Source organism: Aythya marila, assembly GCF_965140915.1.
Source record: "Aythya marila genome assembly, chromosome: 3".
NCBI lineage: Eukaryota > Metazoa > Chordata > Aves > Anseriformes > Anatidae > Aythya > Aythya marila.
This window is the reverse complement of record NC_139044.1, coordinates 26,692,709-26,718,470: the sequence shown is the minus strand read 5'-3', so window position 1 is coordinate 26,718,470 and position 25,762 is coordinate 26,692,709. Positions and strand designations below refer to the sequence as shown.

Genomic DNA, 25,762 nt, shown 5'->3' with positions numbered 1-25,762 from the left:
TCCTGATCCAGCATCATCTCCCGAGAACACCTCTCATGCACACAGTTTAAACCTGATCAGCTCATCTCTTGACCTGCAAACATGACCTTTTGCCAAGAAATTTTGTCCCCTGACTCACTGAGAAATTGGAACGAAACAGCACTTCAACTACCTTTTCTGTCTCTTTTTCAGTACTCAACCTGCCTGCTTTTTACTGTTAAAAGGAATCTCGCAGCAGAAACACTTCCATTTACCCCAAAAGGGGATTAGGACTTCTTGGAAACATTTTTAAATAAACAGTTTCCTTACCCTGTTTAAACAATGATTGTTTAAGCCAAGGAGTCAAAACGACTCAGAGGAGTTGTACTTGTCATTGTACAATATTCAGCATGATCTACAACGTGACCAGGCAGCAATGACCTGTATTAATCATGGGCCAAAGTATAATTAAGGTAAAATTAATGGACTGTGATGGTCTGGCAATTCCTGTCCACATTCTCACTCTTTCTGCTGGCTTGCCAGAACGCTGCACTTCTGGTGGAGAAGTGGTCTGCAACTGAGGCCCAGCGCAGGAATCCCTTCTGCAAAGGGCAGGCTATTAAGTGGAGGAGAAAAAAAAAAAAGACTCAATTTATGTGAGCATATGGAGGAATTCTTTCCACCCTGATTACGGCAATAGCTATCGGGCAGGAGAGCACTGGCAATCTACCTACATCAAAACTGCCCTGTCACTGTAATCAACGGAAGCCAGAAAATTCCCCACTAAGGCAGTATCCCTGCATTGTAAAGGAGAAAACATTTCACTTCTGATCTGCTGTGTGGTCTAAATACCATGTCTTTATATAAAGAAAATCAATAATCTTCCAATATCAACCCCCCTAATTCTGAGGAGGCATCTGACTGTCACAGAATAAAGCTGATTCTTTAGAGAGTGAAAAAAATAAATTTATTCAATAAGATTAGCAGAGCACTTTTTCAGAGGGCAAAAATGAAACCCTTTGTGTAAACGGCTCATTAGAAAACCATCAGTTTACAAGCTTGTAAGCATATTTGGATATAGCTGTGTCCCACCATTATGGAATCACGTTAAGATTATATATAGAGACTGCTAGGAACCAGATTTTTATATTTATCCCTCATTGAGAGGTGCCTGTGTGACTGCTTAGATGTGTTTAGGATGGGAATAAATGCTAGTGAACTATTTCAACAGTTGCGCCTCATCTCAGTTCTGCCATTGCCTTCAGGCTCCCGCTGCCTCAATATCAGACAACTCCTACTTTCTCATGGAAACTGAAAACATCTATCCAGATTATCAAGGCACAACAGCAATGCTGAAGCTTTAAAGCATTGTGGCTTCAAATCTACGACTGACTAAAACAACCTTCCCCCATGACTAGAATTATTGAACTTCAAACTCTCTTTGGGCGGCCAGCCTGTCTCCGTGGTTGGGTAACTGTCCTCTTCTGCCATCTCTGAATTTTAACTGGAGAGTAATAAGAAGAACGGCAAAGAGGAAATCTCAGTAAATTAAAAGGGGAAAATCAGTAACGTAATGAAAATCAGAGTGTATGGCATCCATTTGCTGCATATGCTAAAGAGTTAAATTTCCTGAAGTAGAAATACAGCTGTTGTGAACTGCCAGGATCCACTGGTCATGCCTGAGCAATTGGTCAAGTTCCTTCGGCTGTAGCTAGTTGACTAATTAATTTTTACAGGCTTTGTAAGAAAAGTAAACAAAATCCTCAGACCAGTCAGTTCTCTCAGGTTTCTGTGCTGAACTCATTACGCAATATGGCTGCTCTGTAGCATCAGAAGTTTTGTGCATTTAAGGCTCACTATTATTACAACAGTATGAAGAAACTACAGGTTTGGTAATCGAAGCACGGACATTCTCAACTCATACTTGTGCAATGGGAAATTGTTTATAATACAAGGGAATAACCTGAATAAGCTCTTTATTCTCCAGCATCAAAATGGCAACACTCAGCATACACTTGTGGTAACTTTTCTCTCGGAAAGAGAAGTAACAACATAGAAAGTACACATTAGTATAGAGCACCAACAGTATGTTAAAGAAAATAGATGCAGTTAGTACAGCCTGTCTACGTAGTCCCCACCCATCCCCAAGATGCCATAAAGGCTACAGCTACCTTAAATTCTGAGAACGCAAACACATGAACACATGTACTGGATGCTCTGTGCAAAACTGAGGATGACCCTAGAAGCAATAGAAACTGACATAAGTAAGGACAGCTAATGGAATTTGGCTAATCCGTATCCACATTTCTTTATATTAAGCTCTTCAACATAAATATTGCCATGTTCTACAGCTGTTTGCACACAGTTATCTGCACTTGCATACAAAAGGAAAACTAGCTTTTCAGTCAAACTGATTGTGCATATCCAGCTTTGCATCTTCCTCTGACATTATGAACTCCTGAAAAATCTTCACATTCTAACATCTTTTTCTTCACCCAAATCCAAAATTTTAGTTAACTTTTTAACCGGTTAAAAAGTACTCAATGTCTGTTTTGGCACATGTAGCTGACTGTGACAAGTTTTAACATACAGTCATTTATCCAGTTTATAGCACCCTGAACTACGTAACAGACAGTTACTCACATATTTATATGGTATCTCTGCAACATCCATGTTAATATCTCAACTAGATCTAGCATTTCACTTAAACCCAGATTGAAAAGATACTACCCTTGCAGTATAACGCAGCAATCTATTAACTTCACAGAAACACCGAGATTAAGCTGCTGAAGACTGTTAACTGATAGAAGCCATACAGAGGAGAAAAATGAGCATCTGATATTACTCGGCTTTCAGTCAGTATTCTCCAAGTCAGACTTTTGCTGAAAAGAGAAAATGCCAAAACACTGCCAAGAAACCAATCCATAATTAATACTACTCTTGCCATAGCAATATTATAACAAGGACCTTTCATTCTTGCAGGCCGATTCAGTAGATGACTTTCTTAATTTTACATGCACAATACAAAATGGAGAACTCCAGCTCTGTTCCCTGTGTGCCATTTCACTTGAGTTTCCCCATTGATTCACGTGTTTTTAAACTTACATTCTACTAACACTCTCTCTCTCAAATACACCAAAAAAAAAAAATTCTACCTCAGGCTCTACCTCTATTCTTATGCTTTTGTGTTTAATTAGCTGCCTAAAATACTTGTTCCAGTTCCATGATTCTCACAATGAAAAGTGGTGTGTGTATGTATTTACATATATATACACACACATACACGTATGTATGTATGGGTCATTGTCCCAAATGCAAACTTGTAAATACGGACAAACAAGAGTATCTGGAAGAATTATTAAAGCCAACCAGGAGAAGAAACAAAGACTAGAAATTCAAAAAGGTAATAACAATCCTCAAATTAAGCATTCTGGCTTGCTTGTTACTCTGAACTAGGATCAGAGGAAGAATATTGCTTAAGCTTATCTTGACATGAAAATAGCAACACAAGTTATAGCTTTAATCTGATTTAAATTAATATAATTTAACTGCTGCAAATAGTTGGGGATATTTATTTCAATTTATTTTACTTAAGTTGATTAGGACATGCCTTGAAGTATGTTTTGTACACGTACACTCTCCACATCTCACTTGCCAAACGGAGGCTGCCTGGCCACATGTTTCTAGAATTCATATTTCTGTTCCATTTTAACTAGGAGAGTGTAATAGTTTCAGTAGGGGGAAAAAAAGAGGGAAGAATTTTTGATGCACTCCTACTGGAAAGCTCCAGGAAAAAAAGAAGTTATGAAGAAAACATAGAAGTAGAACTGTGCAGAAAAAAATACACTTTTTTGTTGTCCAAGCTTGAAAAAGGAAGTAAAGTGAAATCCAGGATGAACTGAACCTTCTATTTGTCTAAATCCAAAGCAAAGAAACCTCCTTTAACTCAGTGGTGCTAGGTTTCACCCAACACCTTTCAGGATATTCCCATGAATGTTTATAAAAACAAAGAAACAAACAGAAAGATTGCAACACAGACAGATGGCATATACCTACAACCGTCAAACGTATGAACACTCCTTTTTACTGTTTTACCTTTTGGGTGTAGCCTGAATGAGCTAGCAAAGCACGCGGAGAGCAGCTTTTCTGCGTATAGTCACTGCTCTTAATTCTTAACAGCCTAGGACAGTTGGCATCAGGGATGGGGAGCACCCTCAATTTCTAGTTTAGAAATTCAGGCCCACACATAGTTTACCACCTTTACTACTAGATATCTGATTTCTTACAGAAGTGTTTCTTTTCAGCACTTCTGTCAAAAAACGTATGGTAACTACCCTGCATTCCCCATACTGCAGATACCAGTTAAGTATTGCAGGTTCAACCCAGTTTCTACTATATCCACAAAGCCTTATGTTAGTTTTTTTGTTGTTTATTTGTTCATTTTTAAACATTGACATTTGGAGCAGCAGCATTACCAAATGGAAAAACACAGTGAAAGGCTATCCAAAGGTATTTTCATTTAAAAAAAAAGGAAAATAACTGAAAAAAAGCTATGAATTTCAAACACATTCAATAGAAGGCTCCGAGTAACTGAAAGGAACAACCTTGAAATTTAGTTTTTCAGTCTGTCCAATGCTAAGATTCAGAAACCTTGCCCTTACAACACTGCAACACCCAATTTCAGCCACAACACAGAATGAAGAAGGAATGGCACAACCGCAAGAGGCTACAACACAAGTGCTTGGAGCATTCAACTGTTCTTGTCATTACAAATAAATATGCAATACAAATAAATTCTTACCCATCCCATTACATAAACCATAACAAGAAAACAGTACCATCTCATAAAAATATGGCTGATTTTTTTTTTCTAAAGTAACCTTTGTGTTCCATAACAGCCATAAAAATAGTAACTACTACACAATTTAAGAGAAGCAGGAGCAAAACTATATGGCTGTTGTAAAATGAGTGTATTATTCCTAGAAGCAAACAAAAACTGACCAAAACAACGTATCAAGTGAAATGAGTTGATGAGTTCTGACACAGATAAAGATACAGGCCTCTCAGATGACTCACTGTACCATGGAAAGCTTCAAATTAATCTAACAAGGATAAAACCTCTGCATGCTAATGCTGCCTAATTTCTAGTAGCTGGCCATTTAGCTACATTAAAAAGCAGTCAGTACATTACAAATTTTTCACAAAATTTACAATTTTCTTACTGAAAAAAATATATCTGATCATATTTATCTTTGCACATCCACCTTCTTAAGCTTACAAATATGACAAGATAGAATTGTGCATATATGCTAACACTTTGAGAAAGAAAATAGATGACATGCTTTTTACTTATTATTTTCTTTTACATGAAGTTCAGTTGAGATGTGTTGCTTTTTATTTTTATTTTTATTTTTTTTTTTTTTTTTTTAAGGCCTCAGTACCTACAGGTATGCCCTGGACCTTCATGGATCTCTCAGCTCTTGTTGTCTAGAGTAGCACAACCCTCATTCTTCTGCTTCAGGCATATAAAAGTTGGATTTTACCATAATTCAAGAGCTGCTCTTGGCAGCTTACATCAGCAGCAGATTTCCTCACAAGTGCCCTGAAAAGCTTCAGCATGTAATTCCTCACAAAAGTTTTGCATACAAGTACCTGTGTACTGAATCACACTTCTGGACATTGGACACAACGCCTTCTGAAACGAGCGGCTTTGAGTCCTAAACAGTTGGTTTTTTTTCCATCTTAATTCAGGATAGTGTTTGCTACATATCTATAAATAAAAATCCTTACTTGCTTAGCATTCCTAATGAGAAAGTCTTTCTAGAATCACAATTTTTGTTTTATAACTTAACATTGTTATTTGAAAAGGAGGCAGAGGAGCAAACACTAGTAAGAATCATGCTATCTGTTCAGCTTCAGTAGTTCATTCATGGACGGCAATAAATCACACAATGCAGAAATGAATATGACAAATGGCATTTTTCTTACCCAAACTAGAAAAGTAAATACCTTTAAAACTATTTTCTTCCCAGCTAAGAGTGTGTTTTTAACAATGGATTAACTTAGGTTGCATTCACAAGAAATATAGCTTGTATAAAATTTAATCTTCAGAATCATAGTAATGAAAATTAGATTTGAATAAATACTTTCATTAAAGTTTTACTTACAAAATTAGCATCTCATCTCTTTGATTTCTGCACATGAGTTTAAGACCTTGAAAAAAATCATCAGTTCTCAAAGTGCTTGGACACAGTCTTCAAACAAAGAGAATCATAGCAGCTTTTGTCCAAATTCATATGAATTTGTAACTTGGTTTAAGTTGTATTGTAGGTCCAGAAGAAGAACCAAATGTACTTAGGAAAATATTTGCTGTTGGCTCTTCAATCCGTGAGAGGCTAGCTCAAGCTGGAAGCACTCAAGCTAACAGTTGCAGTAGAAAACCAGAAATTTCTAGACAGGCTGTCGCAGAAAGTGATCATGATCTGGACAGCCTTTAAAGACTGATTGAAAGGTTTCTATTTATTAAATACACTGCTTTTTTTTTTTTTTATTTACCACTTTTCATGGATGAACAAACCTGCTGCTATTTTTATAAGCCTCTTTTTCAATCTTGCTTGCACATTTTTGCCTCTTTAGCATTCCCTTTAGCAAACAAACACAGCTTTCATTGAGTTGAGTGAGAATAAAAATTACTGACTCAGAAGTGAACAGTATAAACACCGTCTGCTTCTTCTGAAAAGTACAGTTCATCTTCTCAAGTATCTGCATCTTCCATGTACTCGCTTTCACAAAACAACTGCATGTTTTGGATGGAGACATGGAAGGGGAGGAAGAGTAACACTCACTTCTATTTTTATTTAGAAGTCTTACTAGGCACTACGGTTTTCCAGTGAAAATGGCGTGTATGACTGAAAAAGAAAAATCTGAGCATGGCATACACCTATGATGGTCCATCAAGTGCAATGTCAAATGCTGTCAGTTCTGTTGATATACTCCCTTATCACACTGTGGGTCTTTAAGTGTCCTTATACACACTTATCACACTAAGACCAAGGAAAAGGACAAGCAATACCTAATGCCCACCATGTCATTACTAGCCATTAGCTACTGAACTACATTTTCCAGAAAAGGAGCTACAAATTATTCTTATTGCTTTTCTATTTATATTAGTTCCCTTTGCACTGAACAGGATTATTTTTAGCCACTGTTTTCTACGACTCAACCCTTTACCCCTTGAGTTACATTCCTATAAGCTTCTCTTACACATTTGGAGGTTAGCCCATTCAATTTTCTACTTCATAGACCTTTTTTTTCCCCCCTTTCAGTAATGTTTGTTCTGAAGTCTTTCTTCATTAACTTTAAACACCCAGATTCTGGATTTTCTGTCTTCCAGAGAAGATCAGTGTCCTTACCCTTAGGAGTGAACTTCTTCATCTCTTTCCCCAAAAAATATGGGATAAATTAAAAAAAAAAAAATCATTAGAAAAAATGATACAATTAGAGGAACCTGAAATAAACATAGCTATACTCCACAAAGCCTCCTTACTAGATTTAAAACTCTCTGAAATTACTTTCGTGGCTCCAGCCCCAAAGAACGTCTCAAATTCTTCATGCCTTCAGTGCTCCTTAAGAGACATTTTAACAAAGTGACTTTCCTCTCATTTTATTAGAAGACATTTTCTGCAACAGGCATTTTAGAAATATATTTACATACATAAACATTCTGGGGATCTTTCCCTCCCAAGAATTCTGGGAGTAAAACAGTCTTAGCATTGCTTCACTATCACCTTTTGTAATGCTTCTTTAGCTTCTGTTACAGAATTTTCTCAAAGATTTCTCAGGTAGCAAAACCAGAACTCAATGTTAATCAGAGGAAGAATCTAGAGATATGACATACTGCTTGAAAATGGTGACTGACATTACGCTAAAGTCCTGGAAGGCTCTCCAAAAAGAGATGTTCTGATGAGAGAAAGCTGCGGACCTGTGGTCTTGCACGCAGTTACATTTTTATCATTGTGCCATCTACTGCTTGTTACTCACAACGTAAGCTTTGTAAAAAGGTATACTCTTTAAAAAGGTATACTTTTAACAAACATATAAGCTTTTATTAACTCAAAATCTGTCACAAACCATAATGCCAATCGTGGACTCACAAGAAACTCCAAGATTGCTCCATTTTCTTCCTCACTGTTCCACAGGTGTTTGGCACTTACACACCCCTCAGCCTCCTGACTTGTGTTTGGATACACACAACTTCTCATCTGTCATCAAGAGAGACCACAACGTAAAATGCAAATAAACATCTCCTTCATTTTGAAGGAAGCAAGATAGATGCTTCAGCTGGTAAAAAAAAGAAAAAGAAAAAAAAAAAAAAAGTTAGAGATAAAGCACCATAGAATTCCAACTAAAAATTTGGGTTGCTTGATGTCCTGCTAGTACTATGGTTTTCCCAAATACCCACTGTCAAGACTGAAGAAGAGCCATCCTTGAGAGAAGATGCAGCACCATATAGTGAAACATCATCATAATGACAGAGATCTGCAGATTATTCCATGGAGTGATGTAATCCACCTCTGAGGAGACCGGGTGTTGTAATTATTATTTTGTTAGAAGCAAGAATGTACCTTTGTACAGCAATTGGGGATGCTTAATAAAAAGATAATTCTGAAAATCTTCAAATTCCATTCTTCTGTGACAGCTTTAAGTGTCTGCATTACTCCTTTTTGAAAGCAAGTTCTTTATCCTTTTAAATAGTTCTTATTATTGTGCTTGTTATATATTGAGATTGAGTAATTCTACTATTGTCTGCAGTGAAGTTCAAAAGGATTTGTTTCTATAGCAATACTTTGTGTTGATCCAAAAATTAATTATAAAAAATCACAATTAGTATTACCAATTTTTACTAGAGAAATGTGGAAGAGGGCTAAAAAGCTTCTGGTCAAAAAACAAACAGTAAGAATTTGAGCAGGTGACTACTATGACTACTACCAAGTGCACAGCTATAAAACCAAGCTTTGTGTGTCACCAAATCCTATATTCATACTTAATACATGCAGCATGGATGTTGCTGTCTGAATAAATGAGGGTGGACCCAGCTTCTGCTGCATTTCAGGAAATGAAAATAGGATAGGCTGGATCGATGGGCTGAGGTCAACTGTATGAAGTTCAACAAGGCCAAGTGCTGGGTCCTGCACCTGGGGTGCAATAACCCCAAGCAGAGCTACAGACTGGGAGATGAGTGGTTGGAAAGCTGCCTGGCGGAGAAGGACCTGGGAGTATTGGTTGATAGTCGGCTGAATATGAGCCAGCAGTGTGCTCAGGTGGCCAAGAAGGCCAACGGCATCCTGGCTTCTATAAGAAGCAGTGTGGCCAGCAGGGCTAGGGAGGTGATCGTCCCCCTGTACTCGGCTCTGGTGAGGCCGCACCTCAAGTACTGTGTTCAGTTTTGGGCCCCTCGCTACAAGAAGGACATGGAGGTGCTCAAGCGAGTCTAGAGAAGGGCGACAAAGCTTGTGAGGGGTCTGGAGAACAAGTCCTATGAGGAGCAGCTGAGGGAGCTGGGCTTATTCAGCCTGGAGAAGAGGAGGCTCAGTGGTGACCTTATCGCTCTTTATAAGTACATTAAAAGAGGCTGTAGAGAGGTGGGGGTTGGTTCTATTCTCCCACGTGCCTGGTGACAAGATGAGGGGGAACGGGCTAGAGTTGCGCCAAGGGTGTTTTAGGTTGGATATTAGGAAGAACTTCTTTACCGAAAGGGTTGTGAGGCATTGGAATAGGCTGCCCAGGGAAGTGGTGGAGTCACCATCCCTGGAGGTCTTTAAAAGACGTTTAGATGTTAAACTTAGCAATATGGTTTAGTGGTGGACTTGTTAGTGTTAGGTCAGAGGTTGGACTCGATGATCTTGAGGTCTCTTCCAACCTAGACAATTCTGTGATTCTGTGAAATCCACTGCAACACAGGGATGTGCATGACATTGTTCTTACCGTGTTTTACCAAGGTCTTTCTTTTGTGTTTTTAGTCAATGCAAGTGTGCTGCTTCAAGATAACGGCCTGCACACTCTCTCATTCCTGAGTAATAGTCATGAAGCTGATAAATGTTTTCCAGGTTGTTTGAAACCAAAAGTCGCAATTAATATTCTATATTAAGACTGCTATTATCTCACCAAATTATTTGTTTTTGTTGCAGCCCAGTACCTCCTAGGAGGTATTTAAGGTTTTAGGGAGATTTGTTATTGTTTTTAGGCTTAACTTGTTATTTCAAACCTATAAAGAGTAGAGTGGCTCTGCATAGCTGTTTATAATGCAAGGCTTAAAGAAGTGAAGTGCTTCTTCACTACATATTTATTAAGATTTCCTGAGAGTGACTTGACTGCCTTAATAATGTATTTTCTGCTCCTAGAAACCCACATAAGTAAATTTATTGACTTCAGCAATTATTTCATAATGGAATGATGGAGTCATAGGCTAGCAGCAGATCGCTCCTTGGAGCTATTTTATAAATCCTTGTAGATAATATATAGCATTTTTGCCTTCAATACTGTCAGGATTATTTCCTACAGATGATAACTCAGACCTTCATGCAGTGATGTCTAGAAGATTTCTCGGAAACCAGAAATCCTGGATGCCGGAGGGGACTTCTCAAGCTTAGAAGTACAACAGGAATATGGAGGCTGCAGTGTGTTATGAACACTGCTTCACATGTGTTGTGAAGACTGCAGATTTGTCCAGGAAAGAGATAACTTTAAACCTCACATGGAGCTCTAAGACCCACGCAGAGCCCTCAGTCCCAGGCTCCAGTACACCAGTGCTTGCAAGTAAGGGAGCAAGGGGCAGAATGGTGTGTACATGAGCACAGCTTGAGAAACAGACAAGCAACATTACATGCTGTAACTGACCAGAGGCATTAAGTCATTTTCTTTACCAAAAGTGAGGCACGCCAGAATGTTGTCACAGAAGTTCCAACCAACTTTTTATATATTTAAGTACATATATACTCATCACCACTCCTCATTTATTTATAAACTCATAGAGGATGGAGAAAAAGGGAAACCTCTGACCTCTTCGTATTGTAAACTTTTGCAACTGAAGATTCATTTTTTCCAATGGAGGTATACTGGGAACGTAGGTGGTCAGATTATCAACCACACACACCAGGAGATTATTCTCACATGTCACCACACCAGCTCCTCATTCAGAAAAATAAATGAAATATAATCTGAAACACTGCCTATCAAGTGTAATCCTGTCAATTACTAAAATTAAGTGGACAATACTGAATTGCAGTCACTGTGCTGATGGGAACTTGCTATAAACTAGCTAAACAGCCCCAACCTCTTGGCGATCAATGCAGGCAGGAGGCTCATGCCAGGAGCCAGGCGAGCCATCAGATGCTTGGGCTGCCCGCTGCTCTGCAGCTTAGTGGCTGCCCTGGCACACTGCACTTGGGTAAGCGAGGAAAACCCTGTGTTTGTGTGCATGAAAGTTTTCTAAACTGAACAGTTAAGTTTCTGTTTATGCCAGCTTTAGAATGAAAACACAGAAAAAAGGAGAAAAGGTAATGACACACAATTGGCTGTATTTTCCCATGATCCATAATGTTTGACAGCAGAACTACATTTCTCTATACCTCTCACCGTCAAGATTAATTTACATAAGTATCAGATTGCCTCTAGCTCTCATTTCAATAATTGAATATTTATCATTTCTAATATAAATTGCTTTCTTTTTCTTCCCTGAAAAACCTTGCAACCACAGAGAAGACCTTGCCTTCAGTTTGCAAACATTTAATGAAGAAATTCACTTAAGCCTACCTTCCTTTGCACTAATTGATGCCTCCACTATGAAACTACATACTCAGAAGAGGTGAGGGGATTAATCTTCCATCCTCTCTGATTTTACACACGGTAATTTCAACAATTTGTATTCAGGAGAACAGTTTTTCCCCTGACCTCAGTGATGCTCCTGGCCAGGCTTGCATGCAGGTTGCGTTGCAGTGGCATCAACCAAGGCACAAGGAGCAGAAAGTGTCACAGCATGCACTTCTCTTTTAAAACAAGAGGATGGCAGAGAAGTCCTGGAGCATGAGCTCCCAACCTAAATATGGCATGCAGGGCTTATACAAATAAGAAACAAACTCCTTTATTCTATCTTGCACCCCGAAGACCATAGTCCACTGTGTACTCTACAGCATGATATGCCGTATGGTCCAAGAGTCATCAAGTTTGTGTGGAGGTGATGCACGGCTACCCAGCACCTCTGAGCGACTGAGATCCACCTGGTACAGCGGCCACGCACCTAGGCAGCTCTCCCGAAGAAAAAAAACAAACCAAGTCCTAGAGGATGCAGCAATACTGCTGAACAAACTTACCAAACGAACTACTTGTGGTGTTAACAAGCTCGCTCTTTTCATTCTAGGCTTACAGACCATTTAAATACTTGTTACACAATCACAAGTTAAGGTACTTAAAAATAGATGAAGATACCAATAGTGGTGCTACTGCATATCCTCCCCCACATAGTGCTCCATACTGCTCCTTATTTTAAATCCTAATTATACGTCTTTATTAAAGGGGGAACTGTCACTATAGCAAGGGATACTAATAATATTAGTAAACTGTTCTATCATATTACACACTAAGCACAGCAACCATGCAGTTGCACGCATTGAGCAGAGCTCTCATTGCCTTTAAATACCTCGCAGATACTTTGTCTCATCCTCAGAGCACCACATCAGCTCAGAGTACAACCTCTTCTTAATGACAAACCAGCCATTATTTCATAAAGGACAAAATTAATTAGCATTGTCCAGATCACTTTAAACTTTCTTCTAGTGTCAAGCACCTTTTGCACTCCTTCCCCTTCCTTTTCCAGTCACACAGCATTGCGTAAGCACAGTAATTGCTAACACAAGAAGTAGGCATGGAAGCTTTCTGTCTGCTAAAATCAAGACTGATGGAAGAAGGAAGGTATGAATGTAACAACTATAATTTTGGAATATTTAGGAGAAATTTCCACCTTAGTCATCAGAAGATTTTTCTTTCATATTTCAAGATTTGTTCCTGAAAACATTTATAGTCCCAAGTCTGAAATCCAAATACTAATGCGAGACAGGAAGGGTTTTAAAGCAGAAACTATAGCTTTACAATGAAAAGAGGCATGTGTGACATTTTTTTTAAACTAGCTTACAAATTAACCAAGACATCTGAATCCTTAAAACTAATATTTAGGAGTGAAACTTAATACACCGTTGAGCACTGTGTTTGAGATCTTTCATATGGTCACAGTTGGCTTTCACCAGGGAAATCTACTTCTGAGACAACTGCTCTAGAATATAGCCTGCATCCAACAATTTATTAACATATTACCAATGGTAAGATGAACTTTAAATTTCCTTTAGTAAAAGAAATAAAAATAAATTGCACTTGGGAGTATACAGATACGTGATATGAAGTACGTAATCAGCTGCTCCAGAAAATGCCATTCATCTACTTTAAAATGGCATGACTGTGCAACTCACAACAACTTCTGTAATAAATATGGTTCTGTTTCTTCTGAATGAGATGTGAAAAAAGGCAAAACTGAATTTCTGGGTTTGGTGGCAGCACACACAGCAGGTAGAAGGAAGGAAGAAAACTTGCAACCTGTTTTGATAGAGCTGGCAGTAAGTCAGATTAATTTCATACTAGATTATCCCTGGAGTATTTCATTGCCTTGCTACTAAGATCCAGCAAAATGGCAACATCCGAAATAGTCCAAGAGAATGGCTTTCAGTGTTTCAGCTCAAGTCAACCAATTCTTCTTTCCTACAGCTGAAGTTACCGTGTTAACTGGTACACAGTACCAAACTAAAAACACATTACTTTGAACTACTTTGAGATTCAGAACTAGAAACTGTGTAGTCTTCATATGTCTCTACAGGGCAATGCTACACAGGTAAAAGCTTCTGGTCAAAACAGAAGGACTAAAAAGAAAAGAAAGAATAAAAAAAAATAAAGAAAAAGAGAACCATGAAAACTTTTCAGAGCACACACCAGAAAACCCCGCAATACTTGTTCCACGCCATGGAGAACTGCTATCTCACAAGTGACCAGCTTGCCTCCATGCTGAAAGCCACCAAACCAGGCTTCCCTTCTGCAAAAGGCAGCATTATCTCCCACAGACCTGGTCCAACACCAGCAAGCAAACCAAACACTGTCAGATTAAACACACCAAAGCAGACGAAGGAAAATCAATAGACTGACTTTGAGGTATGGACGCATAATATCTAAAAAAAAAAAAAAAAAAAAGTATAAACGTTTCAGTTAACATAGGGTGTAAACACAGGAATATGCATTGCTCCGGCAGAAACATCCTCAGGAATCCTCCTGGCTTTTGTATGCCTTTTTTTAAAGTTTCTCGACGTGTGTCAGCAATATTCGAGTTACCGTCCTCCTGCCCGCGACTATTTCTATATATGGGCAGCACAGATATTTGCTGGGATTCGCCTTTTTCCCCGAAGTAACCCCCGGTCATGGGAAGCCCCCGGCTGGGCAGCAAAACCCAGGAGAGACAACCCGCGGCCCCGCACGACCGGGCACGTCGGGGCTTTCCCGCACGGACCCTCGGCGGCGTTAAGCAGAGGCTGGGGCCCCGCTCCCTGCTCCCGGTTGCCCCCCGAGACCCCCCGGGGGGGGGGAGACTCGTTCGCGGACCTTGCGCGGAGCGGCCGCCGCGCCGAGATGGCGGCGGGCAGCGGGGGCGGCCCCGGCCGGGGGAGCCGCGCACCCTAGGGCCGCCCCGGGTGGACAGGCGCTGCGGGCAGCCGGCGGCACGTCGGGGCGGGCGGCCCGGGGCAGGCAGGCAGCGGCAGCCGGGAGCAGAAGGGAGCGCTGCCCGCCCGGCGGCCCCACGGACGGGCACGGAGGGGCGGCCGCCACCTCGCCTCGCCGCTCCCGGGGCGCGGCTGTGCCCAAGCAGTGCGAGGAGAGAACGAAGGAGCGGAGTGAGGGGCTGCTCCAAACGCAGCACCGAGCCCCGGGGCGGCAGGCGGCGGTCCCGCAACTTTTCCCCTGGACACCCCCGCGCAGGACGGAGAGAGCCCAAACGCGAACCCGAAGCGGAACCCAGCCCCAGCCCCTCCGAGGCTCCGGTACCGTCGCTCCGCGCCCTACCTGCCTCGCTCCCGGCGAGCCCTCTCCTCTCCGCTCCGGGCGCTCCGGCGGCGCCCAGGTGGCGTTAGCAGCGCGCTTCCCACGGGCGGCGCGCCCCCGGCGGCCGGCACATCCCCCGCCGGGAGGAGGGCGCTCCGCTCCGCTCCGCAAAGCACCGCGCGACCGCACCTGTGCCGGGGCGCGGCGCCGCCTCGCTCAGTCCCGGCCCCCGGGTGGGCGGGGGCGCGCCGGGACCCCTCGCCCCGCCGCCGCCGCCGCCGCCCTCCCCATGCAGCCGCCGCACGAGGGGCGCCCTGGCTCCGCCGCCCGCCGCGCCGCGCCGCGCCGCTCATTGGTCCGCCCGCCGCTGACATCACGGGGCCCCGCCCCGCCCCGCCCGGCCCGGTGCCCCGGGGCCCAGAGCGCGGCCCGGCTCCGCTGGCGGCGCTGCTCCGGGGGGCGGCCGGTGGGGAGCGGGGTGCGGCGGGGTCCCCGCGCCCCTGCTGTGACCGCACCCTGTGGCGCTAAGCTCGCAACGCCTGGGTGGGCGGGTGGAAAGGGGGGAACCCTCCGTCGTGTGTGGACTGTGCCTCGTGTGGGGCATCAGCCCGGTCACATACAGCTCCAGCATGCGCTGACATGGAGTTGGCTCATTCCTAGGTACCTGCCAAGAGATCTGCTTAAAACGTTCTCCCCTTCCAGCCTGTCAGGGCGTGCTACAACATACAGTAGGACAGGCGAAGTATTAGTATCTGCTCATGTGCAATTACAACATCTTGAACCAGAGAAACATAGGAAGTCTGCCCCGTTTAAACACATCTTCTAAAGGCATGTGCTGAAGTGTTACACCAAACCCCTGTCCTACACTTCTGTGTTTCTTCTGTCATAAATATTAATAAATCTAAATTACAATCGTTCAACACAAAGTTGAGGGTTGGCTGTTTTGTGCAGTCCGTGTTGCTCACCATTGAGTTGCTGTGACAAAGGAGCTGCTGTGTCCTGTCTTATCCGTCCATACTGTCTTTCTCGGCTACAGGTAAGGCATACATCCACAAACGTGTCCTGGAAAATACCAGTACCACAGCGATGGATGCTTTGCAGGGCTCTGATTCCCCGTTAACTTCATCCTAAATGTTATTTCAAGTACCCACTACCTTCAGAGAGAGATTTCATAGCCTTGGGGTCTGTCTGGCACCACGCATGGTCAGTGACCAAGCATTAGCTGCTTGCCAGAGGTCCTCTCCCCTGCAGCAACAACAACGTGGCTGGGCCAGCAGGCCGGGTTTTCCCTCAGTGCATGCCGGTCAGGCACCAGCTGCCAGGCCTTGTGCCAGCAACTACACCAGTGCCCTGACACCAGGACTACCATACGACACCTGCTGCCAGACACACAGTGACAGACTGGTCATCAGCACCTGCAAAAGGGTGTGTAAAGTCTGGGGTACTCAATTTTCATATTCCAAAGGCATTTTGGGGGGTGAAAAGATCCCTCTGCTCTCAAACTCTGCATATATTTACTTTATTGTCCTCCTGTGCTTTTTCCTTTTACCCTGCATTTAAAAGCAGTGTCAGAAATCACACCATGCCCTGTAACGTTGGGCGGGGGTTTGAAGCAGTCGAGAGCCCAGTGATGGAGCCATCTCGGGCCACTCCTCAGGGCTGGCCTTGGGGCTTCTGCATCCAGTGCCCTGCTGTGAGCTCACAGGATGCTCCCAGGGTTTTCAAGATTGTATTAGAAATAGCGTGTTTCTTTTTATGCCATTGAAGATGTAGCTGAAAATATTCTTGGATAATTTGATCATCTTTTCCCCTTTGTCTCTTGTATTAGCTATTGCATTTGTTTAAGGGCTTCCCAGTGGGGACTGCACAAAATACAGCTCAGATGATCTCAGGCTGAGGTGGATAATAACACATAGACCATACGGGGGGAGGGAGGGAGGGGGAAGGGAAGGAGGGTGGATCCCAAACGGTAAATCACAGTATGATTACATCAGGGTCAAAAAGTACACAGCTTTGTATCTACCATAACCTCATTAATTTCTGAGGCTGTGGAAAAAAAATCATTTATGTATATAATGCAGAACATATTTTAGAAAACTGGTTTTTTTGTTTGTTTGTTTGTTTGTTTGTTTTGTTTTTTAAGATTTAACACAAGCTGAGATCAGCTTGTCTTTGAATTTGCTGTGTTTTTAAACACCTATCAATACTTTATAAATCAAGACCCAGCTGCCTAGTACAATTCTGTACCATAAATATATTTAACCTTGAGTCATGCAAAATGAGCCTTTAAAGCAAGCATGTACACACTAAAATCAATGATCCTAGAAAACACTCATTGGATAATGTCTTATATAAAGAAGTAAGTGTCAAGAGAGTCAAGGAACTGTTTAGGAAAGCCTAAAGTAGGGGAATAAATTTTGCTTTCACAGTGGTAAACAGTACCTTTTGCAAATAGTAGTAATAATACATTGACTTTAACAAGATCTTTGGTTGAGTAGAGACCAGAGATTCAAGCCTTCATAGTACAGCTCCTGGCGTAATATGGGTCTTCAAAACATATTCTTAAAAAGTCACAGATGTCAAGATTAATTAGAAGAATATTCTTTAACCTTGAAAATATTACTGAATTGTTTTTCTTGAGGTGTCTATGGGAATAAGAAGCAAATCTTGCACCAGAAGTTGCCCATCTCTTAATTACTCGGTTTATTTCTCCACTTGCTGGCCAGCGTAGGACTTAACTGCCATATGGGACTCCCTTGGGGGATCAAGACCCAGCCACCATGACCATGCCAGCCCTCGAAGAGAGCAGTGCTGCAAGGAAGATAGAGAAGTACAGTGGACAGCCAGATAAGCTGATGCTCAACATGCTCTTCTCGTTACATAATGAGAACCACTGAATTTGCAGCCTGGTCTTTGCTGATGCCAATTCTGCTTCCTTGTTCTCCTGAACTTTTCTTGCCCATGTTCACACCACTGCTGTCCATGGAGTCTGTGCAGTCAGCCTCAGGGTGCTTTGTGGCTGTCTACTTGCAGCTAAGACCCAAACAAGCTCAGCAGGAAATCAGCTCAGTTATCTTAGTTAAGCACTCCTTGAAGGTATCCTTGAAGGACCTTCTTGGGCAGCACCACTTCCTCATCCATAGTGTCATTCATCACATTGGATCAGGTTGCTTAGTTTCATTCAGAAGTACAGATGATTAACATGGTCTTTTAATTTTTCCTGCTTCCCTTTTGCTCCACAGGGACACCAGAACCTCATTGCTATAATAGTTAGGAACTTCTAATTTTAAGCCTCAATTTATTTCTGAATACTTTATACCCATTTGTCTTTCGTGACGATACTGGCCTTGACTTCAGCTAGCTCGCCAGTCTTGGATATCTTAAGATCTTTATAAAGCCCCCTCTGTACTTTTCCTTTTGCAAAGCTAAACTTGTCCTCTCCTAGCTTTGCTTTCTAACATTGTTCCTCCGCTTTTCCATTTATCCAAGCTGCCTTTTGTGTATCCTCTCTATTTTGAATTGAGCCTCCTTCAGTATGTGTGAAATTACATACCTCTGTTAGATGAAGTACTAAATATGACCAGTTAGAAAAAGCTCAGAAGAGGTGGGAGTGCCCTAGACAGTAAGCTGATGTTTTGGTTTGTTTTGTTTCCTGTTTTCACATTGCTGGCTAACAGTTACCCTCTGGCCAAATTGTACCAGCAAGGATTTCTTTTGCTTTGTCTGTTTCCAGGTGATAACCCCCATCTCATGGCAGAAATTCCTGTATTTAGCTCCTGCAGGCATTATACCACTTTCCCTTACTGTATTTCCCACTTTATGTCCTACTATAACCTTATGGTTACTCCTTTATTTATTATTTTTTTTCAAGTGATCACCAGACACTTGTCAGTCAGCAGCGGCAGTGCCTCTGAACAACACCTCACCGACAGCCCTAGCTGGCACTTCCCTCCCTTTGGCCAAGGGTGAACAGCTGCTGCTCTCTGAGGAATTTCACCAGCAGCATGCATCTAGCCCCACGGTTTGTCAGCACAACACACTTCATTGTCCCCCATTTGGCCCATGCCTTACTGTATTGACATTATTTTACTAATCCTCATCCTCTTCAGCTTAGTGAACAATTCCCTGTGTGTCATCATGCCAAAAGCTTTACTGAACTCCAAAGAGATCAAATCTTCAGAGTTATCCTTGTCAAGAAAAGTATTTATCTTCTCCAAAAAAAGGGATCGTCAGTCTGGCACAATCTACCAGTGCTGCATTTTATCTGATTTTCCACAGTATAAATCAGTGCAAACCATACACCCCTCCATAAATCCATGTGATTCTCATAGTGTGAGCAAAACCAAAATTGCGTTATTGGCTGATGACCATGGCCATCACTAAGGCCAACCACTAAGCACACGTGAAACGAAACAAGACACAATATGTAGAGTTTTCTAATGTTTAATGCATCTAGAAAATACACTTTCATTCACATTTCTGAGGTTTCAGAGAATGTCAAATGAGGATGCCAGTGGTTCACAATTTTCCAAAGTGATAGATCATTTCAAGCAACATTGACTATAACATCTGACAGTTTGTATATGAGAAAAACATGGGCAAGTAGAAAAGTGTGTTTAGGTGGAGGCTTGTCTGCATAAAACTGGCCTAGTCATAACTGAAATTCTAGTTCCAGGCTTATTATTTGACAACATAATAATCTGATTTTTGTAATGTTTTGATTTCAGTTAATTAATCCTTTCAACACCTTTGTAAGCTCAATATCATTATTCCCAAATTTTGAAATGGATGTAATAATAATGACAGATCTAACAATGAGGCACACAGAAGTGAAGATGTCTTTCCCAACATAATACAACAAAGACATAAATACACAGCCATTCTCCTCTGTTGCCTGTTAATGCCCAGCAGAAGTACAAATTGAGTCTACAGTCTTTGCAGCAGCAGCTCTTCCATTTTAAAACCAGTTTTCCCATTGTTTCTTCTCAATATTGTGATTGCTTGTTTTCTTTCACCTTTTTTGTTTGTCTTTAACTTCTGTCTCGTGCCCTGATGAGGGAGCAGGCTCCTAAGGGTGTCCTGGGGAGGGTGTCTGGGCAGGGCACACTGGGACAGAAAAGGGGAAACTGCGAGGGAAGAGACTCCAGAGGCCTGAGGGGGCAATGGAGCTTCAGAGCTGGAAGGGTGGAAACGTGGCAGCCCACGGGCCCCCAGACTGCTCAGAGGGACCCACAAGGGTTGGTGGCCTCAGCTGGGAATGGGCTCTGTCCACACAGGACCACTGTGGGGGCTGGCTCTGCATGGAGCTCAACCACCACATGGCAGGATCCTATGTTTCCTTTCCATTCTGATGTGGTTTTATTTTTCCCCACTTGCTTTTTATATGACTGTTTTATATGACTTTTTTCTTGAACTACAGAAATTCTGCCGAGATGACCTTTTCTTCATGATGAGACCAATATCCCAGCAGTGGCCTTAACTCCTGTCCATAATTGTTGTTCATGGTCAAGAAACAAAGGGAAAAAAAAAAAAAAAAAAAAAAAAGCAAGCAGAGAAAGCAGAGGGAAGAGGAAAGATGTTCTAGCTGCTTTGCACAGCAACTAGAAGCATTTGCAGTTATCATGAAGGAAAGTTTTGCATTCAAAACAGTCAGAAACTGAAAAACACTGTGGTAGATGCACATCTGAAGGGGTCATTTTTTCATATTCTCTCAAGGAATATGATCCAGAACGTTTTCAGGACATATAAGTATTTTAAATTAGGAAAGTGGTAATATTAGTAGGGGGAAAAAGATTTTGATAGTTGATATTTTTATTGAAGACATAACGAAACCTTCAAAATTCTAGCAGCTATGAGAATTATTTCAACATCTAGGCAACTTTTCAGAGTTACTAAAATACATAATGAGGCATATATATACATCAAACCCCCTGGACTGCACAAAACAATGATGCATGCAAAATAAAGAAGACAAGTTTAACGAGGTATGAAGACTCTCAGTACCAACACAGAAGTTCAAAAAGTAGATCAGCATCGGAATCTCAAATAATCTACTGTTGCAAAGTGAGTATGCACAGGCTACTTAGAAAATAAATAATACACTCAAAGCTGATAGAGGCATGGCGTTCCCAAGCAGAACACTTCTTTTTAGCAAGTAGTCCCATCAAGGCACTTCTCTGTTAGTCAGACTATAAAAGGTACAGGTCTGATGCATTATTACACAGTTACAATGTACTTAAACATTTCTGGTTAATACAGAATGAGAGCTATTTAATCCTTCTGCAGAATAAAAAAATACAGAGTTGAAAAAATAGAATGTCACTGTAGTTAAAGACAGATCAGTAACTCTGTTATGACTCAGTAGCTCACGATAAATTATTTAAACCACTTGTGCTCAAGAATGACCTTTCAGCCATTGCAAGACAAGAAAAATATTTTCCTTTTTTAATCTCCACAATTCAAATCACAGTCCTTCCTTCAGAATCAGGTGACCAAGACTGGGGAACTTGATCATTAATCTTTGGCTTTGAATTACTGAAGGGCTATCAATCAGATGTAAATGGTGACACAGTAATGTCCAAGTTGTGAGAGTACTTGGCAGAAATCAGAGGCAGATTATGTTGCTCAGCATAAATTTCTTACATTTAAGACCAAATACTTTAAACTCACAAAAATCTTTCAGATTACCTAGGTTGGCAAGGTTCAGTTCTTGAGGCTCATCTTTTAATTTAGTTATAAAAAGTAATAAAAATAATTATTTTATTTGTCAATACATTAAATTATATTTTCCCAAGTTGAGCCTATTTTTCACATGATGGCAGTTGGTGAATGATCTCCCCATCCTTATCTCATGAGCTTTTCATTTCATTTTTCCCTGTCTTGTTGAGGACGGGGAGTGAGAGAGCAGCTGGGTAAGCATCAGTTGGCTGGCCAAGATCTACCCACTGCATCTCTGTAGGTGAATTTGTATGTGCTGCTGTGAAATCTATGTGGACAGCCACCTATGGTGTTGCCTGTATACTATCTGGGGAAAAGCCAGCACATATAGACCTTATTTGATGTTGTTTTGGAAAACACCTTGAAAGGATGAAGTTTAGAAGTTTTGGTGGACCAGAAGTAATTTTTTTTTAATAGTATAAGTAGAGAAAATACCTATCCACCTATCCTTAACAACTCCATGCCTCAGTTACTTGTTCTTCTTGAGCCAACATGAATTTCATTTTTTAAAGATTTAAATAAATTAAATTGTGTTTCTGCTATGTTGAGTTAAAATGGCTTTTTTGAGAGATAGCTTTCTCACTAATGGAAATTGATTGAGTCCAGTTCTTTTACAGAGAACACACTGAGGAAATTCTGCAGTGGAGTATCAAATGAGCTGGAAAAGGTGATTGCAACATTGCAACAGAGACAACTCAGCACTTTGCCAATTCATCCAACTCCTGAGAAACTTCACCTTTAAGATGCAGGTAATATATCTGAATGATTGACCTGGAACTTGTCAAAGAGTATGTGTTTGCTAATCTTTGCTATATTAAATAATTCATTTTTCCATTCTTTTTACTAGAAAAAAATAGTAAATTGTTCTGAAAGTGTAGTGACTTAGAAATTGGGAGGAGGATAAAAGGCTTTAGAGGAATCATTTTGAAGATGTACCAGTGCATAGCATATGGATAGGTGGCTGCAATATTAGTCTGGATTTCCACACTTCTGCAGTGTTCTGTAGTAATATCAGATTAGTTACCAAAATATGGAAACCCTTCATGTAAGCACCCAGAACACAGTACATGAAACTATTTCAGTATAATGAAAATGAAACTCATGTCCAGAGTCTAAAGCTTGATGTGCACAGATCTTCAAGGCTATATAATTTTAAGAACAATGAATAATACTGGCTGTTTAGCACTTGTATACACCTTCCATTTCCATGCCATGACAATGGTGAGTGCTGGTGTTGGATACTGAAGGGAGTCCAAGTCTGAGAAGCTTCTGTGAATGCTACCAGTTTTGAACAGATGAGAATCTGAGAGTCACAGTGAGGATGGGAAACTGAAAATAGGAAAAATTCAAACCAGTTTTAGCCCACGTGCCCATGAGTTGGGAAGGGGAAAAGTTGTTCGTATATACTTCCAAAGGCTGAGGCCAAACTGTGGCAAAACTCAGAAAACATTCATTTGCCATTAACATTGATTTCCTGCCCATCTCAGCTTGCAACCCAGTCCCCAGTTTGCAGGCGAGCAGCAGGCAGACATCCCACTCTAGGGGGGGCTGCCTTCTTCTCTCCCTGCAGGCTACTGGGCTTGCCCTGTCCTGCCCAGGAACACAGAAGACAGACTGAGGAGGACTGGAACTGTATGGTATGCTGTCACAGCACACCAGCTGTTTGTGATTCAAGAAATGTTGTAAAACATCTTGGGGAGCCTATGACTAACACAGTTTCAGTAATGATCCAGAAACAGGCAATAGAGCAGGAGTAAATTAGCAGCCACCCAGCAGCACCGAAGTGAAATGGGAAGAGCCTGTGTTTAAAACCCCACGTCTTCCCCAAGCCACACAATTCTCATTCATCACTCACTGCAGAAAAGCAGGCACTTAACTGTTTGGTTCTGCAAGTGCAAAGGCAAAGCCAGGCAAGACTTTTCATATGCTTTGTAACACCAGCTGTCCTAGTGTCCTTTTACAGCTAATTAAAAACACATGATTTTCCAATTCACTCAATACAGGAAAAAGTGTATTTCTATGCTGTACCACTCAATAGAGCACATCATGCTGCAGACTAGAAAGCAAAAAGTACAGTCCTGCTGAGATTTGAAAAAATTTAAACATTAAGGCAATAATGGTTGGCCTGCATCATCATAAGTCTTAAATTCTCACAGAAGTCCCTGTAGGTGTACTCAGGTGCATCTCTACATCAAAATCATTGTAGTTCAGCAATGTAGGAAAAGTATTTGGCTGCTTCCCTAGGACCCTCACATTCAATCGGAAAAAATCTATATATTCAGTCTGCATGGCTGAAGCTGTTTCCCAGTGCCCCTGCAAAATGCTCACTTCTGTGCTGGGGCTGCCAGGAGAAGCATTGGTTCTGTTGACCTTTTTTTTTTTTTTTTTTTTTTTTTTTTCTCCTTGGGTTCCTGGGTTGTAATAAATTAATATTTGTGATCTATTTTGAGAGACTTGAATAAAAATTGCAGCATGAACAGCTTATAAGTGCTGAAGTCCCACTCTTCTGAATTCACAGTATAATTAATTTTATGGGAATTATACAATAAAAAGGTTCACAGATCAAGAGTTTTTTTAAACAGTTTTCAATATGAAGCTAATTATCTGCTTCAGAGTAGTAGATTTTTCATACATTTCCTATGTTCATATTAATATCCATATGCAGAAGTCATGCCCATAAAACAGTATATTCTTCTGAGGCATTCCAGCGGATGACATTATATTTTAATTAGTTAGGATAATTGTTTGAGAAACTCACATATATTTATTTTTTTTTCACTAAATCAGAAGAGATTCAAGTAAAGGGTGTGGCAAAGCTTATATTATAAAAACAAATTAAGCCAGTCTTTTCTCTTAATTTTTATCTTTTAGTTTACTCTTCATGTTATGATTATGACTGATCCTAACATCTTGTACAATTTGATTTTGCTCATGGTCACTGCCTCTCAAAATTGTTCGCATGACTCTTCTAGAAACAATTATTGTCAAGGTAAAGCACCTACAAGAGTAGAGAGTTGAGACATACAGATTTTGCCCCCCCCCCCCCCCCTTCTTTTTTTTTTTTTAATTTCTGAGCATATGAAAAGTTCAAGTATATGGCTATGCTGACACTGACATGAATCTGTTACATACTGGTATTAAACATGAATCACACTAATAAATGGAGGATTTTATTGTGTATATTGTGTAAATATTTGATCTTGTCGTTGTGTGAAGCCAAGGCCTAAAATGTACATATTTATGCTGATAAGCATGCATGTGTCTTATAGAGATCAGGGTCAGTTAAAGAGTAGGAAATGAACTACTACAAAATCACATGTTGTTAGACAGTGACTGCTAGATATGGGATGCTAATATAAAATGACAAAACAGGTTGTTAGATTAACTGCTCTGGTTAACTTTCTTATGTGTTGTGTTCAAAATTTTTATAAAAGGGAAAACATTTACCCTTTCAGATGCATTAGATGAAGCCCTAAGGAAAGCAAAGCCAGGATCTTGTAGCAGCAGAAGTAATGAAATTTTACAGTTTGTAGAAACATTTTTTTTTCCAGAACTGCCTACCTTGCAGCTGTTAGCTGTGCCACTGCAGTATTATGGCTCTAAGTATAAATACAAACATTACCACTTAGTGTGATATAGTCTTATCTTTTGGCACAGCAAGACTATTGTGCATTCACTTGAGTGAAAAATGACTGGAAAACCTCTGACTTCACAGCACATCCAAAGAGGTTCTGTGAGTGCAAGTTACACACCCAAATCAATAGGAGTCAATAGGTTACTGTCACACGCTGCACGCTGTGCAGTTCCATAGGGCTATGGAAGTATGTCTGAAAAACTGTAAGCCTGATGGAGATCAAGGTGCAAATACCATAGAAAACATAAAGAAAACAGCTACAAAAGGATGAGCCTATGAAGGCCAGCCTTTTTATATCAAGAGCTCCCTGAGCAGGCACTGAGA

The 25,762-nt window shown here is 41.1% G+C and overlaps 1 protein-coding gene across 1 annotated transcript in view; it reads right to left on the bottom strand.

Annotated features, from left to right (window-relative positions):
- CHRM3 (cholinergic receptor muscarinic 3) overlaps nucleotides 1-15,339 on the bottom strand; it is a 273,820-nt gene extending 258,481 nt beyond the window's left edge. The window contains 1 exon segment of the mRNA XM_082756224.1: nucleotides 15,109-15,339. The gene's annotated coding sequence lies outside the window, so the exon portion shown is untranslated.
- Between the last annotated feature and the right edge of the window lie 10,423 nt (nucleotides 15,340-25,762).